Source organism: Danio rerio, chromosome 25 (assembly GCF_052040795.2).
Source record: "Danio rerio strain M-AB ecotype USA chromosome 25, GRCz13ab, whole genome shotgun sequence".
Taxonomy (NCBI): Eukaryota; Metazoa; Chordata; class Actinopteri; order Cypriniformes; family Danionidae; genus Danio; species Danio rerio.
The window spans coordinates 13,330,001-13,346,883 of NC_141045.1; the positions used below are offsets into that span (position 1 = coordinate 13,330,001).

General features: G+C 34.6%; 1 protein-coding gene across 11 annotated transcripts in view; it reads right to left on the reverse strand.

The window, feature by feature from the left end:
• ntrk3a (neurotrophic tyrosine kinase, receptor, type 3a) overlaps positions 1-16,883 on the reverse strand; it is a 441,806-nt gene that overhangs the window by 405,863 nt on the left and 19,060 nt on the right. For 3 of the 11 annotated variants that reach the window (XM_087311046.2, XM_087311050.2, XM_087311055.2), the window contains exon 2: positions 7,374-7,582. The exons of 2 other annotated variants lie outside the window; for them this stretch is intronic. The gene's annotated coding sequence lies outside the window, so the exon portion shown is untranslated. Of the gene's footprint in view, positions 1-7,373; positions 7,583-16,552; positions 16,604-16,883 lie in introns of those variants that run through there. 6 more of the 11 variants (XM_087311056.2, XM_087311052.2, XM_087311054.2 and 3 more) reach the window with 6 other exon arrangements.

Below are 16,883 nucleotides of genomic sequence, written 5' to 3' on the forward strand. Positions count from 1 at the left end.
TCTCAAAAATAACACATTTACAAAATACAATTTATAGATCCACAACACACTTCACATTCACAAAATCTACATTCACAAAATGTCATTTATAAATTCAAAGCCCCATTAGAAAATACACAAATCCAATTAGTAAATTTAAAACATGATACGAAACTGCACAAATCCAATTTGTAATTTAAAACATGATACTAAAATACACAAATCCAAAGTGCAAATTTAAAACATGATAAAAAAATACACAAATCCATTTTGTAAAATTAAAACATGATATGAAAATATACATATCCGATTGGTAATTTAAAACTAAATTCGAAAATACACAAATCCAATTAGAAAATTAAAAAAAAAAAACATTAGAAAATACGAAAGTCAAACTTATAAATTTAAAACACGATCCAATGTGCAAATTCAAAACATGATACGAAAATACACATCAAATTTGACATTTAAAACATGATTAGAAAATACACAAATCCAATTTGTGAATTCAAAACACGATACAAAAATAAACAAATACAATTCATAAATTCAAAACGCAACTCAAAAATACACAAATCCATTCGTAAATTTAAAACAGAATTCATAAATAAACAAATACATTTGACGAAGATATTTATGATTTTTACTTTTGAATTCTTGAATTGTGTTAACAAATTTACAAATTGGATTTTGTAAATGTGAATTGTGCTGTGCCTGTATGAATTTAAATTGGTAAATTATTTTTTTAACTATTATTATTTCTTTCTTTCTTTCTTTCTTTCTTTCTTTCTTTCTTTATTTCTTTATTTATTTCTTTATTTATTTATTTATTTATTAGACTGATCTGGCTCCATATTTGTTTATCGAATATATGCGTTTTCTCTAAAACAATGGACAAATAATTCACAGAAATACTAAAAATGCCATCGATTCAAGATAAGGGTGAATAAATATTTAAACTTATACATTCCACAATTGATTGAAAATATACTGTATGTAAAGTGTTGATTCTTAACAGCTTTACACATTACATGAGATTTCTAACTTAGGAAGTTTAACCAATCACATTTTGAGTTCATCTATGTGGTAGCCAGTCAGGGGCATTTTGAAACTTTTTTAGGATACCTTCTTCCAGAATGCGTTTTGTTTCTCCAAACATAAAAATATTGGTAACACTTCACATTAGGGTTGTATTAGTTCATGTTAGTTAATGCATTTACTAACAAGAAAAAATAATAAACACTACATTAAATACAGCATTTGATCATAGTTAAAGTTATTGGTTCAGGTTACCTCACAGTGCATTAACTAAAGTTAACAATTTGGGTTCGGATGATGATAAAGGCATTAGAAAATACTAATCTACAAGGCTAAAGGCTGTACAAGTATTATTGGTATCACTTTAGTTCAGGTAACAATCCATGCTATTAACTACTGGCTTATTACCTATTATTAAGATATTAGCTGTTCATTAGTAGTTATAAAGTATGACCCAATTCTACATCCCTAATTCTACCTAAAACCTAAACCCAACTAGTAACTTACTATTAATAGACAATTAATTAGCAGTTAATTAAGCTATGTTTGTTAAGGGTTTGTTAATACCATGAATTGTGACCTAAACTAAAGTGTTACCTTATTATAGTTCATGTTACTAAATACATTAACATTAACTAACGAAACCAGTAACACTTTATTATTGGTCACAATTCACAGTATTAACAAACCAGCAATCAACTACTCATTAGCCGTTCATTAATAGTTAGTGGGTTTAGGTTTTGAGTAGGATTGGGGATGCAGAATAAGATCATATACTTTTTAACAACTAACGAACTGTTAATATCTTAATAATATGCAGGTAATAAGCCAGTAGTTAAACCACAAATTGTGAACTAAACAAAAGTGTTACCATGAAACCGTATTGTAAAGTGTAACCAAAATGTTTTTTGTAGTAATCAAAATCAACAATAGATCAATGTTTCATGCAGAGCAATGCACTATAATTAACTTTGTAAAAATACAGGTATATGCAGCCTACCCTGTTCACCTTGTATCAATGTTTACATAATTGAATGATCTGACATTTTTACTGTTATTAACTTTTTAATAAACTTATTATTTACTTGTTATTAACTTTATTATTGGTAAAACATTATAGTATTGACTGAAGTAAAGTGTTAAATTTAAGCATTTACCATACTGTAAAAGTCAACATACAATACAACATCAATAATAATAATATTAATAATAATAATAATAATAATAACAACAACAACAACAACAACAACAATAATAATAATAGACACTAATAACAACAACATTAATAATAATAATAATAATAATAATAATAATAATAATAATAATAATAAAAATAATTCATTAATTTTTCTTTGACTTAGTCTCTAATTTATCAGAGGTTGCCAGAGTAAAGTGAACCGCCTATTATTCCAGCATATGTTTACGCAGCGGATATAATAATAATAATAATAATAATAATAATAATAATAATAATAATAATAATAATTGCTGCTATTTAAGTTATCTTAATTATTATTTTAGCAGGTTGCAATGTTAATAAGAGAACGTACAAAGTAACGTTTTTATGACTTAAGTAAATTGTATAAGAAATTTAGTTTACAAAAAACAAACGGTGATCAAAGTCTCAAAGGAACTTACAAAAAATACAAAAAAAAAAAAACAGGTAACTGTTCTAACACCTGTTACAAACACATTAGGATTTATTAATAAACCAGGACTATGTGTTATTTTAATGAGCTGATTTCTTTTATAAAAATTTTATAGGCATTATGTTGTGATGTAAATCCAAATAAAATCCAAACAAAACATTGGTGTTTTACTGCATCTACTGTTTATACTTGCAATGAGCTTGTGAAGCTAAAGGATTAGGGGGAAAAATACATTATATTTTATCCAATACATCACAGAAAGTCTCCCTCCACCAAGGGATCCTTGGCCTGCAGTAGAGCCTCGACGTGCAAGAATCACAAATATAGTTTAATAAAGAAAAACAACACCATTACAAATGGAAATGATGCAATATGACCCATTTTAATGTAGTGGGCCACAAAGACAAATGGAGGGATAGTAATATGGCAACAAATAACCACAGCTAAATGCAGGCGCATCAAGCCCCACTTTGTTTTCCCCACAATTGCCAATGTGGTCGCACGATAAATATTTGATGCTGAATCACTTAAGCTTACTAGCTTTTCCCAAATCAGCCACATTCTGGAGGATGAGCAAACACGTTAAAAGCCCTGGTTAAAACAGCGCTGGCACACAAGTTATCATTTAATGCAGAAGCACATCCCTTTCCTGTAGAAAGAACAAACCTTATCTAATTTGCAGGGAAACAGGAAGGATATCCTTCTTCAAAGACTCACAGGATCCACTTTAGCTGGTTATTCCTAAACATATTGGAAGATTATTGTCAAATCTAAAGTATTCAAATAGGACAAAGCAAAAATAAGGTTAGCATAGCAGTTTGTTTTTAATTTGAACTTAATTTATGTGGACACTTTTTGAGTTGCCTTTAGGCAAAGACTATAGAATACTCAAGACGTGTGACTCGTTTACTTTTGAATGGGGAAAAGTGTAACAGTTAATTGTTGTTTCTTGTCTGTACTTGCGTTCTTGTGTCCTCGTGAAACGTAATGAATCGTCACCTAGTACAGTTCCTATTCAAAGTTCACATCTTGCCAAGTACCCATATAATTCCCGGATGTGTACTTGCTTTCCCCTTTTGGCCAAGGATGCATCGAGAGGTGACTTGTGCGAACTTGCAAAGCTCAAGTATCCCATAATGCATTGCAGCTAAACCAGCAAATGCTAATGGTAAAAAAGAAAACCTGCACGGTTTTAAAAATACTCATTTACTGTGTCTCAAAATAAGGTTTTAACAGTTTTTCAGGCGAGAATGTAGTTGTTTTAAACTCGAATAGGCAGTTTATTCACAAAGATACCGCGTCTTTGACGATGTGCCTCAACCTATGCGGACTCCGACTCCCAGCCTGCCAGTGGGAGCTCCGCAATCACCTCCCCCGCCGAGAGCAGCTTTACCTTCGGCCAGTCCATCTCGTACGTACCGCTAGAGCTCATCTCTCCATAGTAGTTAAAACATGATATTTAATTAATCTTGTGAATATCTAACGAACAGTTTTTGGTCTTTTAAATCTATTATTTGTTCTCAGGTGTATTATTTTGACTGTATTATGTTGTTACCTTTTATAATCGTCTTTAATTATGCTTCCTTGTTGTACGCTGTTTGTCTTTGTTTACCAAATTGTTTGACGTAATCTTTATTTCTTATTGTGTATGTCTTTATTTCTTATTGTGTATATACTTGTATAATTACCATTGTAGTTTATTAAATCTGACAATCAAAGACACGTGTCAGTGGACAATAACTCATTTTACTTCAAATTTATAAGAATTTATGTGTACATTTTCTAAAATCAAAAATATAGATTTATAATATTAATATAAAATTATTTACAGGGTCGTGCTTTATATAATTAGATATTTTTATTGTGAATGTACAGTGAAACCAATGAATCCATGGTGAGTAATGTCACTTTATAAAGTACACTGCCGTTCCATTTAAAGAAGTACCTGATTTGTGTCCCTGCATCCTCAGTAGTTCGTTCTTCCAAGTCTGAACTTGGCAAGTCTGAACTTTGCGTATTTGATATTGAAAAACAGCCAATATGGCGAATGAAGCCCCGCCTTCTAGTACAGGAGCCAATCAGTGATCACTATATGGTGAATAAAGCCCATCTCCTAGTACAGGAGCCAATCAGCGATCGACATGGAATGACATTCTCTGGGGGAGGGGTTTGGACTAGACGTGAGTTTCTGCAGATTTTGTGCGATACGAACATTTGTAACATAATTGTAATCTTGGCAAGTAGTTTTAGAAAATTTAATGTTTCCCCATTCAAACAGAATGCCCGAGCACAATGCACGAGAGGTATTTCATGACCGCCGAGGGAAAATACTTGCCTTAAAGGGACTTTGCTTAAGGTTGCGTATCCACTGAAGTGTTTTTTTTTCTTGATTTTTCTTCTTTTTTTTTTTAGTTTCTGTGTTGTCATAGTAGCATTGCATTTTTTGAGCAGCTGCAGTGTAGCGAGATGCTGAGCAATGGGGTATATGCACACAGACTTTTAATTTCAGTCAGCCAGCCCCAGGGCTTCTGGTTAATTGTCATCCCATACAAAATCGCCACGTTAAAGATCTGATTTCTTTTTTAAAAAATAGCAATATTCACTGCCTAGCTGATATATGATATAAAGTGGGTATCAGACCAAACAAGAAGCACTACAGTAAAATATATTTCTCCGCGCCATGTCTTTAAAATATGGAAGCTAAAACATGTGTTGGCGGGGCTTCTGTCTGCACGGTGACTCCAGCTTTGTTGCTAAACCACTAACATGGATTTTATTGAGAGAGTAGCTGTGCTTTTTGTGCTTTAGGAAGACTGAAAAACAATGTATTTCCATTCGGCGCCATGCCTAAGTCTACTTGATCCTTTCAGAGGTGCAGCCAACTCTTTGAGTTCATAAACTCCAGAAACTATACCTGGATGATGAAGGCTTTCAGCGGTGCTTCCGATTGAGCCCAGTTTGATGTACTGTTGTCTGGTGTCAGCAGGAGGATTTCCCCTCGGGACACTCACAATAGGCACTATGTCATAATTACGGCGCTACAAGAGAAAGCTCCTGATTGGTTAATGCAGTGCGAGTCTCAGCTGAAGTTCAGATTTTCCAACTCGAGCAAATGAAAATTTATTTTCTCAACTTGCGCTGCTTCATTAATGTAAATCCGTCATTCACGCCACCTCATTCGCACAAACCACACCACAGGATGTCTATTCACATCTATGCATTGACTTATGTAAATCACTCACGCTTGATGCTTCATCCCTATCTGGTATGAACACGGCATAAGGCCTTGACACACCGCATGCATTTTTTGTGTTAAGAGGCGACTATTTTGAATGATTTTTAAATGGACGCGAAAATTTAGCATGCTGCTTATGTGCTATGATCGCCTCCAGTTGAAAAAAAAAGCTCACATAGCGTGCTCAACCAAATGAAAACAGAGGTGGGGTTTCCGTTGAGGTGACAGCATTGTTTGTGTTGTCAAGACGACTACAGAGTCTTTTTAAGATTGAGGAGAGACTAATGGTCATTTTTTTGAGTTATCTAGAGCAGTATGACTTCTCAAATAGTGAATATCACAATATTACTAAATATTACACTTAAAGCAGTATCAACAGCAGCGTCAATACCCAACTGATTTAGTGGTTGCCTAGCAATATAAAAAGCAAACGCACTTTTTTTTTTTTTTTGTCAACAAAAAAAGGAGGCAGTGCAGTGTACCTCACGTTTACAGACTAGAAAAGTGTGTTCGGTGTGATTAGCCCTTTAATGGTTCTTTGGAGATTTTACTGGTTCTTAATGTAAAGGATTATGGACATCCAAATTAAGCATGTTTGGAGTAGACCAGTGTTTCTCAACTACGTTCCTGAAGGACCACCAACTCTGCACATTTTCCATGTCTCCTTAACCAAACACATCTGATTCAGATTAAAGACTGAAAGACCTATAATGGGTGTGACAGACAAAGGAAACATCCAAAACATGCAGTGTTGGGGGTCCTGCAGGAACATGGTTAAGAACCACTAGTGTAGATGATAACTTGCTCCAGTTCCCGCCAACATCCAGCAACACCACGCAGCCATTGAAGAGTGTGAAAATACATACACTGTAAAACCCAACTATCAACTTCATTAAATGAAATGAGTGTAGTTAACTCAAAATTCATTCATTCATTCATTTTCTTTTTATCTTAGTCCCTTTATTAAACTGGAGACACCACAGCAGAATGAACCGCCAACTCATCCAGCATATGTTTTACGCAGTGGATGCCCTTCCAACTGCAACCCATCTCTGGGAAACATCCATACACACTCATTCTCACACATACACCACTACCAATTTAGTCTACCTTAAACATTTTGAGTTGACTCAACTTATTTGGTTTTACAGTACTCAATTGGTTTGAGTTCTCTTCATTTATTGGGTTTTACTGTACTCAAATTGCTTCATTTACTGAAATGGATTGAGTTCACAGTACTCATTAGGATTACTTTTTGAATGTAAATGGTTTGTAGCAATCCGTTTCCTCAAAGGGTTTGAGTTATCTTAACTTTTTGGGTTTTACAGTGTACCAATTAGTTTGAAATAAATAAATAAAGACAAAACATAACCTTTTTTCAATCATAAATTACTAAACAGCACCAGATGGTTGAGAAAATTAAATGCAGACTGTATAAAATCCTGTTTGCTTCTCATTGCAACTTCTCTTACCAAAAGAAAAACCTTTTTCCTCTCCATTATTTACGAGAGCCACACCACCATTTCATCCGACTCACTCAGTATAGTGTATCTATCATGCATGCGACACAGGCAGGTGTCTGTTTCCCAGTCCTCCCCTCTGTCAGAGCGCTGACCTGCCCCATCTCTCCTCATCATGAGCGATCCAGAGGAACGGAGCCACAGAGCCGTGGGGTTGAAGCCTGCTTGACAGAGCAGAGGAACACAACCATCTGTCATTCTCACTTCCTACACGTTTCCAATGCAGAACCATGTGTGCACATACAACATTTAACACTGTGAAACGCAACAACAATGCACTGTATTTACAAGCCCTCTCTATTTTTTTTTTTTTTTCGTCATGTCAATTCCTTTACTCACAATGCACCTGTGGGGTTAATGCGACACATACATGCAGGTGTGAAATATTACTTAACCTTTCTGAAATAAATGCACTATTTTTCTCAACTCGGTTTATGTGGCATTCAATAAATTGCCTCCGTTTGTCAAAGGTCCGACATCAGTTTTTTGCGGCCCCATGGTGCTTTATATTGATAGGAAAGAGTCATTTACTTACAAGCTCAAGTCTGACAAGCCTGTGATAAAAAGCTTGACAATATATTTTGCCAGACAGTATCTGCCTATCAGGTGTCTGCCTTCTGAAGCAGAAATGAATGAAAATTCTCTTGGAAAACAGTTTCATTTTCATCTTACACCAGTGTAGTCCTGGCTGGGGTCAGTTGGCATTTCTGTGTGGAGCTGCATGTTCTCCACGTGATCACGTGGGTTTTTTCTGGGTGCTTTGGTTTCCCCCAAAGTCCAAAGACATGTGCTATGGGTGAATTGAATAAACTAAATTGTTCATAGTGTATGAATGTGTGTGAATTAGTGTGTATAAGTGTTTCCCAGTACTGGGTTACAGCTGAAAGAGCATCCGCTGTGTAAAACATATGCTGGAATAGTTGGCGGTTCATTCCACTGTGTGACTTCTGAAATATAGACTAAGCCGAAAGAAAATGAATAAATGAACTAGTGTAGTCCAGTGTGGATAAATTCTGTACAACTGTCCATTTATATTGTAATTTTAATTGTAAATATTAATTATGAAACATGTGGTTCTCTTTGGTCATTTCTGGTTAATTTTAATGGCACTTGCCATCTGAACACCAACAAACTAACTATATATATATATATATATATATATATATATATATATATATATATATATATATATATATATATATATATATATATATAAATAAATGAATGAATGAGCTGTGTACCTTTTAAAAATTATCAACAAAAGAAAAATATCAACCTCAAATTTGTTATATCACTATATGGGTTTTTTAGCAGCGTTTGGATGCGTGTTCTCTATTCACCGTTTCAAGAGTTCACACTTAGCTGATGATTGATTACAAAGCTTGTTTTGGCATGCTGTCCCGGGAGCCCTGAGCTCATAAAATCCTCGAACCCTGGGCCCCATCCTGTTTGCAAGTCAAGATGGGGAGTTTGAGTTCAGGTAGAACTCGAGAACTCCCCTGCTGTAATAGCTAATGAACAGGTAGTGATCGCTCTTAAGAGGTAACTACTTACTAGGAGCATGTCTATGGTGCCGATTTGGATTAGCCAATTAACTTAAGTTGCATGTTTTTGGACGGGGAACCCAGGGGAAAACCTCGGCTGGCTTGGTAAGGACTAGAACCAGTGATGCTCTTGCTGTGAGGTGACAGTGCTAACCACTAGGCCACCCTGCCACCCATCTAGGAAAGGAGAAGGAGTAGGGGTGGAAGAGGGGACTCTTCAAAACGAAGATGGCTGTCATATGGAACTTTGGGTATTTATAGTGGTTTAGAAATCTTCTGATTGGTGAATCATAAATTGAATAATGTGGGGCCGGCTGCAAACAATCATAAGCACGTGATCCTCTTGAAATTAGTTTATAAATAAACTTCACATACAGTCAAAATTTGTTTTGAAAAATATTTTAACATAGACAAAAAAAAAGGGAAAAAAAATGTAAAGTAATTTTTTAGGGGATTATATATATATATATATATATATATATATATATATATATATATATATATATATAAAATAATTAATGTGTGCATATATACATACATTATATTATATTATATTATATTATATTATATTATATTATATTATATTATATTATATTATATTATATTATATTTACACTACCGTCAAATATCAGTATAAATTTTTAAAAAGTTTTTAAAATTTGTTTATCCTGCTCATCAGTGGTGCACTTTAAAATAAATGTTCTAAAGTAGTTTAGAATTTAATTTAATAATTTGTTGCAGTAATTGTAAAGATGAATTTTCAGCTACAATAGTCACATGATCCTTCAGAAATCACTCTAACATTAATTGTTCTTATTATTAATATTATTAACGGTAGTAATAAAAGCAATAATGACTGGAGTAATAATTTCATTTGAAAATAAATACAATAAATAAGCAGTGTGTGTGTGTGTGTGTGTGTGTGTGTGTGTGTGTGTGTGTGTGTGTGTATGTATATATATATATATATATATATATATATATATATACACACACACTCATACATACATACATGCATACATACATACATATGTCCTTGCTTAACAGAGCAAGGAAATTTTTCATAGTATGTCTGATAATATTTTTCCCTATGGAAAAAGTCTTTTGTTTTTGTATTTTCAGCTATAAGTATGTAGTAAAAAAAATCTAGTGAAATATGATTTCCTGTCATCATGGCAAAGATAAAATAAATCAGCTCATAAAACATAAAAGCCTCATAAAAGGGATCTTCTAGATTATAATCTTCTACAATCATTACAATCAATCAATGTTTCTAAAACAAGATGCAGTTTGAGTGAGGAAAGAAATGAACAAAATAATTATTCTAAAGTAGCTTAATCTCCCTCGACAGCTGTGGCCACCCATCACAGTATGAATAGGCTATATAGCCTGTCTTTTGTGTGCATATTTGCCTAAAGTCTACATTGAAGACTATGTTAATAAACAAGCTACTAACACATATTTCAGGGTGAGCCCATTTCCCTTGTTTACTCCTAAAAACGAAAATAAAACCGGCAAGTAGTCAATTAATCGCAAAGGATTTGATCTGCTTAACCGTCAACTATGTTATTTGAATTACAAACAAATACAAACAAGCTGGCGGTGGGGAAAAAAAACTTGTTACAGCCACTGAAGGCGAAACCATAAACACCAGTCTTACTGTCTGTCGGATGTCGAGGTTTTCAAAAACCCACTCAGTCACCTGCACATCAATGTTTTTTGCAGACACACCTGCTTCTTTAGGAAGGGTAAAGTAATGGCTGTATTCGTATTTATCGATTTGGTTTCCTCCTTAATTGCCTCTTTCACATTGCCGTCTGTTTCTGCAGATCCTCCCTCTCATCACTCGAGTCTGTTTGAAGTCGTCAAGCAAACTGTCATGATCTTTTTTTCCTGCTGAAGTAACGTCTCTCTCTCTTCGATGATTCCTCTCGAAATAGTGCAATTATACATTTTATCTTGTTTACATCCATGAGTGTTTACCTTTCTGTCTGTCGACGAAAGAATATTCTGTCAATTTACTTGCTCTCATTTTGATTCAGATCTACAGTATAGACCAGGGGTGGGCAAACTCGGTCCTGGAGGGCCGGTGTCCTACACAGTTTAGCTCCGACACTAATCAAACACACCTGAATAAGCTAATCAGTGTCTTTAAGATCACTAGAAATCTATAAGCAGGTGTGTTTGATTAGAGTTGGAGCTTAACTGTGCAGGACACCGGCCCTCCAGGCCCGAGTTTGCCCACCCCTGGTATAGACCAATATGACTTTACAATGCGAAGATTTGAAAGTTAATGTATAGCTGTGGAAAACAAAAAGATCACTTGACGATTCTCAGTCATAAATCAATTACGCTACAGATTTTTGGGTTATGGTTTTTTTCAAAACTGAACTTTTTTTGCAGTCATTTGCCTCATTTTCTATTTAACTATATACATTTTTAATTTACTGACATTTTAAGCATTATTTTTAGCTGGATTAGCTGGTCAACACAACCACATATTTTGATGTACCGAAATATTTCCTATATGAATATGAAATATGAAATTTACATATACACATACATATACATACACACACATACAAATATACACATACATACATTGTATATACAAATATATTACATCACATATCATTATGAAAAAATAATATATAAATAAAAAAAAGAGGTGTCCTAATTATTTAAATAACATCCGACTCTTGACTGTAATGCATATTGTATACAGTCGGGGTCATTTTGCTTAGAAGAGCCTCTGTTACTAGCGGTAGCTTAGTGTACTTAATTGCTTTCATATCTGATTGATGAGACAAGCTCTTGGTTCTGAGGTTTTATATCATTAATAAGCATTTGTGCGAATCGCTTCTACTTTTATTAATCATACAACATCTGAATCATCACTGTGCATTTATATAGGAAGCTCCAATGGAAGTGAAGACAATTTAAACTGGACTGGAACGTCATTCGGAGGAACGTCTCCTCTGTCCTGGCCTGTGTTGTTTATATAGAAAGCTCCAATGGAAGTGAAGACAATTTAAACTGGACTGGAATGTCATTCGGAGGAACGTCTCCTCTCTCCTGGCCTGTGTTGTTTATATAGAAAGCTCCAATGAAAGTGAAGACAATTTAAACTGGACTGGAACGTCATTCGGAGGAACGTCTCCTCTCTCGTGGCCCGTGTTGTTTATATAGAAAGCTCCAATGAGTGAAGACAATTTAAACTGGACTGGAACGTCATTCGGAGGAACGTCTCCTCTCTCCTGGCCTGTGTTGTTTATATAGAAAGCTCCAATGGAAGTGAAGACAATTTAAACTGGACTGGAACGTCATTCGGAGGAACGTCTCCTCTCTCCTGGCTTGTGTTCTTTATATAGGAAGCTTCAATGTTTGTGAAGAAAATTTAATCCGTACTGGAACGTCAATCGGAGGAACGTCTCCTCTACCCTGGCCTGTGTTGTTTATACAGAAAGCTCCAATGGAAGTGAAGACAATTTAAACTGGACTGGAACGTCATTCGGAGGAACGTCTCCTCTCTCCTGGCTTGTGTTCTTTATATAGGAAGCTCCAATGTTTGTGAAGAAAATTTAAACCGTACTGGAATGTCAATCGGAGGAACGTCTCCTCTACCCTGGTCTGTGTTGTTTATATAGAAAGCTTCAATGAGTGAAGACAATTTAAACTGGACTGGAACGTCATTCGGAGGAACGTCTCCTCCCTTCTGGCTTGTGTTGTTTATTTTGTGACCTAAAATCTGTGTTACTCGGCAAAATTATTAAAAGTGAACGCTGTGTTGACTTTGACATGCTGAGGAGGGTGCCTTTTTGTTTTATTACGTTTTCTCTTGTTCTGTGGCTAGTAGGGAGGTAAGTAAATGTTATTTTATTTTGTTTTATGTACTGGTAAGAGGATTAAAATTTAGTCAGTTGTTGAGTTTTGTTTGTTATTTTGGCATTTACCTCCGCAAGCTTTTTATTGTCTCCTTTGAAGTTAAACGCTAAATAAATTTGACTTCACGTTATTTCTTTGGTCATTCGTCTTTGTTTTGTTTTTCCTTTTGAACGGGAGATGAGACTCTGGCCTCCTCATTAACTTAGAGGTGTCCTAATTATTTTATTTCAATATTGTTTATCGTTGCAGGTTTGGCTTGCTGTGTGGAGCCATGCAAAGTAAGAATACGTAACAAGTATGAATGGAACTCTGACGTACTACATCTGCCATTTTGTCATAATCACGAGACCTCAGTTGCATCGATTCAATCTCATTCACCAATTCTCTCATGTGGCACCGTGAATCTCAGAATCTCGCCGGAAGTAGTAGGTCACTTCTCGCATACAGCTTTTTTTTTTCTCAAATCAATCAATTCAGATATACTACTCTGCTCACATACCGTTTATAGCATACTATATAGTATGGAAGTATGCAATTTTGGACGCAGCTAATGTTTTTATATAAAGTGATACATTTATTCAGCGAGGATGCATTAAATCAATCAAAAGTGACATTAAAGACACTTCCATTATTACAAAAAAATGTGCTGTCCCGGCATACATGAAAATGTTTTTTCCATTAGCACAGTAATAATGCACAATCATTCTGTAAATGCGCTCTTGCAGCGATATTTAATAGATTCATATCTCTTAAACGGATGTGTAAATAACATCCGACTCTTGACTGTAATGCATATTGTACACAGCCGGGTCATTTCGCTTAGAAGAGGCTCTGTTACTAGCGGTAGCTTAGTGTAATTAATTGCTTTCATGCCTGATTGATGAGACAAGCTCTTGGTTCTGAGGTTTTATATCATTAATAAGCTTTTGTGCAGATCGCTTCTACTTTTATTTATCAAACAACATCTGAATCATCACGGTGCATTTATATAGGAAGCTCCAATGGAGTTCACAAAGCCATGCAATTTAAAACCCAACAACACAGATGACAAATCAATTTAATGTCAGCCTGCTTCTTACACAAACGTTATCAAAAGACAGCATCACTATTTTTATTGTCCTTTTTTGTTACCAAAAGGAAGCAAGAATGTGATACGAGTATGGGATGACATTAGGGTGAGTAAATGAGAACATGTTTTTAATTTTTCTCTTGAACTGTTCCTTTAAAAACCTTTGTGTGTGGCCTAAAATGGCTCACTGGCCCTAAATAAGTCCTGACAGACAAGAATCAATATCTGTCAGTCAACCGCCACTTCAGGACTCCTGCAACCTCTGTGTCAGGATAAGACGACCATGCAGAAGTAAAGGGGAGTAAACTAAATGGTCAAAACCAATGTCTTATGGTTGTCGCACAGATCTGCATAATCAGACATGGATCAATGTTGAAGAAATATTTTTTTAAAAAAAGGATTTGAGGAACTTGGTGAATCAAATTCATGTTTACTTATGCTGGATGGAAACTCAATACTGCAGGTTTGAAAAAACTGCAATGTTTGATTATTCTACTGAAAATTTATGATGGTTTTTAGACCTTTGGTATTTTTATTCCTGCACTTGACAGCAAAACTTTAACACTAAAAGATTTAAGTTAAGGTAATTGTGACTTTCTTACAATTCTGACTGAAAGACAGAAAGAAAGACAAAAATTAAAACAAAGAATTCTGGCTTTGCTTCTAACAATTATGAATGAAAAAAAAAATTGTTCATTAATTCAATCATTACAAAATCTAAACTGTGTTTTGTATGCTCTTTTAGTTATGTGTTTTGTCCAAAGAAATTAGGCTTTTGAATTACATTATTATCTATACTCTGTTGAATTCAGAATTTTAAAAGATTCAACTCTGGGAAATGCAGGGTGTTTTATTGACATGTTTCTAGTCCGAAACAATATATTATGTAAGTAGTAACATATAGAAAACTAAGTTCGTAAAATAACAGAATAATTGCTGGTGTAGTACCCTCACCACCTGATGAGGGACAATAATATGTTATTGAAACACATGAAACAAAGAGCTACTGCTTCACGTCAGAGTCTGTGTTTATTTTAGCAACAAGCCCCTCCCCTTCATTATATAAACAGTTCATAGACAAGTAACCAATGGGACAGATGTAAGTCATTGCAATGCGTTCCATTGATTAACAACACAGAACACCCATTAAACATTGACTTTCATTCTGTTTACATTTACATAAAAAGAAATGTACACAACAAACTAAATAAAATTTTCAATTTCTAATGATTTGTGACCCCCTATAGTGGCAGTTTCTTACCAGTTTTTTGTACCGTTCGTAACAACAACCTAGACAATACATCACTTCAGATTTTAAGATTGTCGATAATATTTACTCAAAAGTTACTTAAACTTCAAAGAACATGGTGCCAAAATGCAAAAAAAAATGTATGAATAAATGGAAAAGCAAATATGAATTACACAATATAAAAATAAATGTTACTTCTCATATATTATTTTACAGTGTAATAAATGCTGCTCCATCTGAAAGCATGTGCGGGAGATGCAGAACCAGCTTTATTTATAAAATGCACATGAAAATCATCTTTGATTAATCTCCCAGCCCTAGCGATTTCCCAGCAAATTTCTTAATAATTAATTATATCTTAGTTTTAACCCTTATGTGCTGTAGGATAGATTTTTATCCACTCTGGGGTGATTTTGAGTCTTAATTTGGCAACAACTTTCTCTGTGTTTCAGCAAATGGAAGGCTTTTTGGTGACAAATCTTATTTGAACACATATTTTGGGAAAATGTTTTGGAATTTTTTAAAAAGTTCAACAATACACTGTGGGCAAAATGACTACCCTTTTGTTATGTCTTTTTGCCCGATTGACTTCCATAATAATGAAATTTTTGATTGCAAATAATATAATCATCATCATATAATCATGCATTCTTGATTGTTTCTGGTTTTCCCAGCTGGGAAGAGGCAAATTTACTAATGTTTACTGTTGTTCATTAGTTGCAGTGCTTAGTTTTTGTCTTAAAATTATATGGTTATATGAAGTAGAGAGTGTGTGGGAAAGACTTTTGCGCACTTATCTTGATATGTTTGTGTAAATAAAAAATAAGCAGCTGAGCTCTCAGAACATAGTAAACATAGTAAGAGCATTACTTAGTTCCACACAATGATTTGCTGTTTTACTCCATAGAACCCCACATAAAATTCGGTAACTTTTTTTGTACTGGTCAAAAGCAGAAGTCACCAAACTTGTTCCTGGAGGGCCGGTGTCCAGTAGATTTTAGCTTAAACCCTAATCAAACACCTGAACAAGCTAATCAAGGTCTTACTAGGTCTAACACCCAGGCAGGTGTGTTGAGGCAAGTTGAAGCTGAACCCTGCAGGGACACTGGCCCTCCAGGACTGAGATTGGTGACCCTGGATTTAAAGGGTTAATGCTGCCAACTGATGATCAAAAGTAAGAATTAAAATTTTTCCTCTTCCCAACAGGGAGAAACACAAACAATCAAGAATTTATGATTATTTAGTGTCATGGCTTTGCAATCAAAAAATGTCATTATAAATGGAAGTCAATGGGGCAAAAACAGCCTCCAACATAATGAAAGGGTAATCAATTTAAACAGTAGACAAGGGTTAATAAGTGTCTTGATGGACAGTAAAGAGATGCTTCCTGTTTCAACAGAGTACAGAAAATCCATTTGGTGTCCTTTAATTCATCCTACAAAAAAGAAAAGAAAAAAGTTTTTCATGTTCTCTGTTCCAAATTTCTGTCCTGACATATTACACCTCATATGCTGCATGAAATAAACCCAAACTCTAAATGATGCCAGACCTTTCTTCGCAGCAAGAAAAAAAAAAAGAAAACGAAAAAAGTCTCATCAGTTCCAGTGTGAGGTCAGACGTGTGAAGGTTAGCTCATTAGTTCATAACTCGCCGCATTTGGAGCTGAAGTGTGTTCGCTGATTAGGTATTCCTGGAGAGTTTGCGTCGTGCATTAT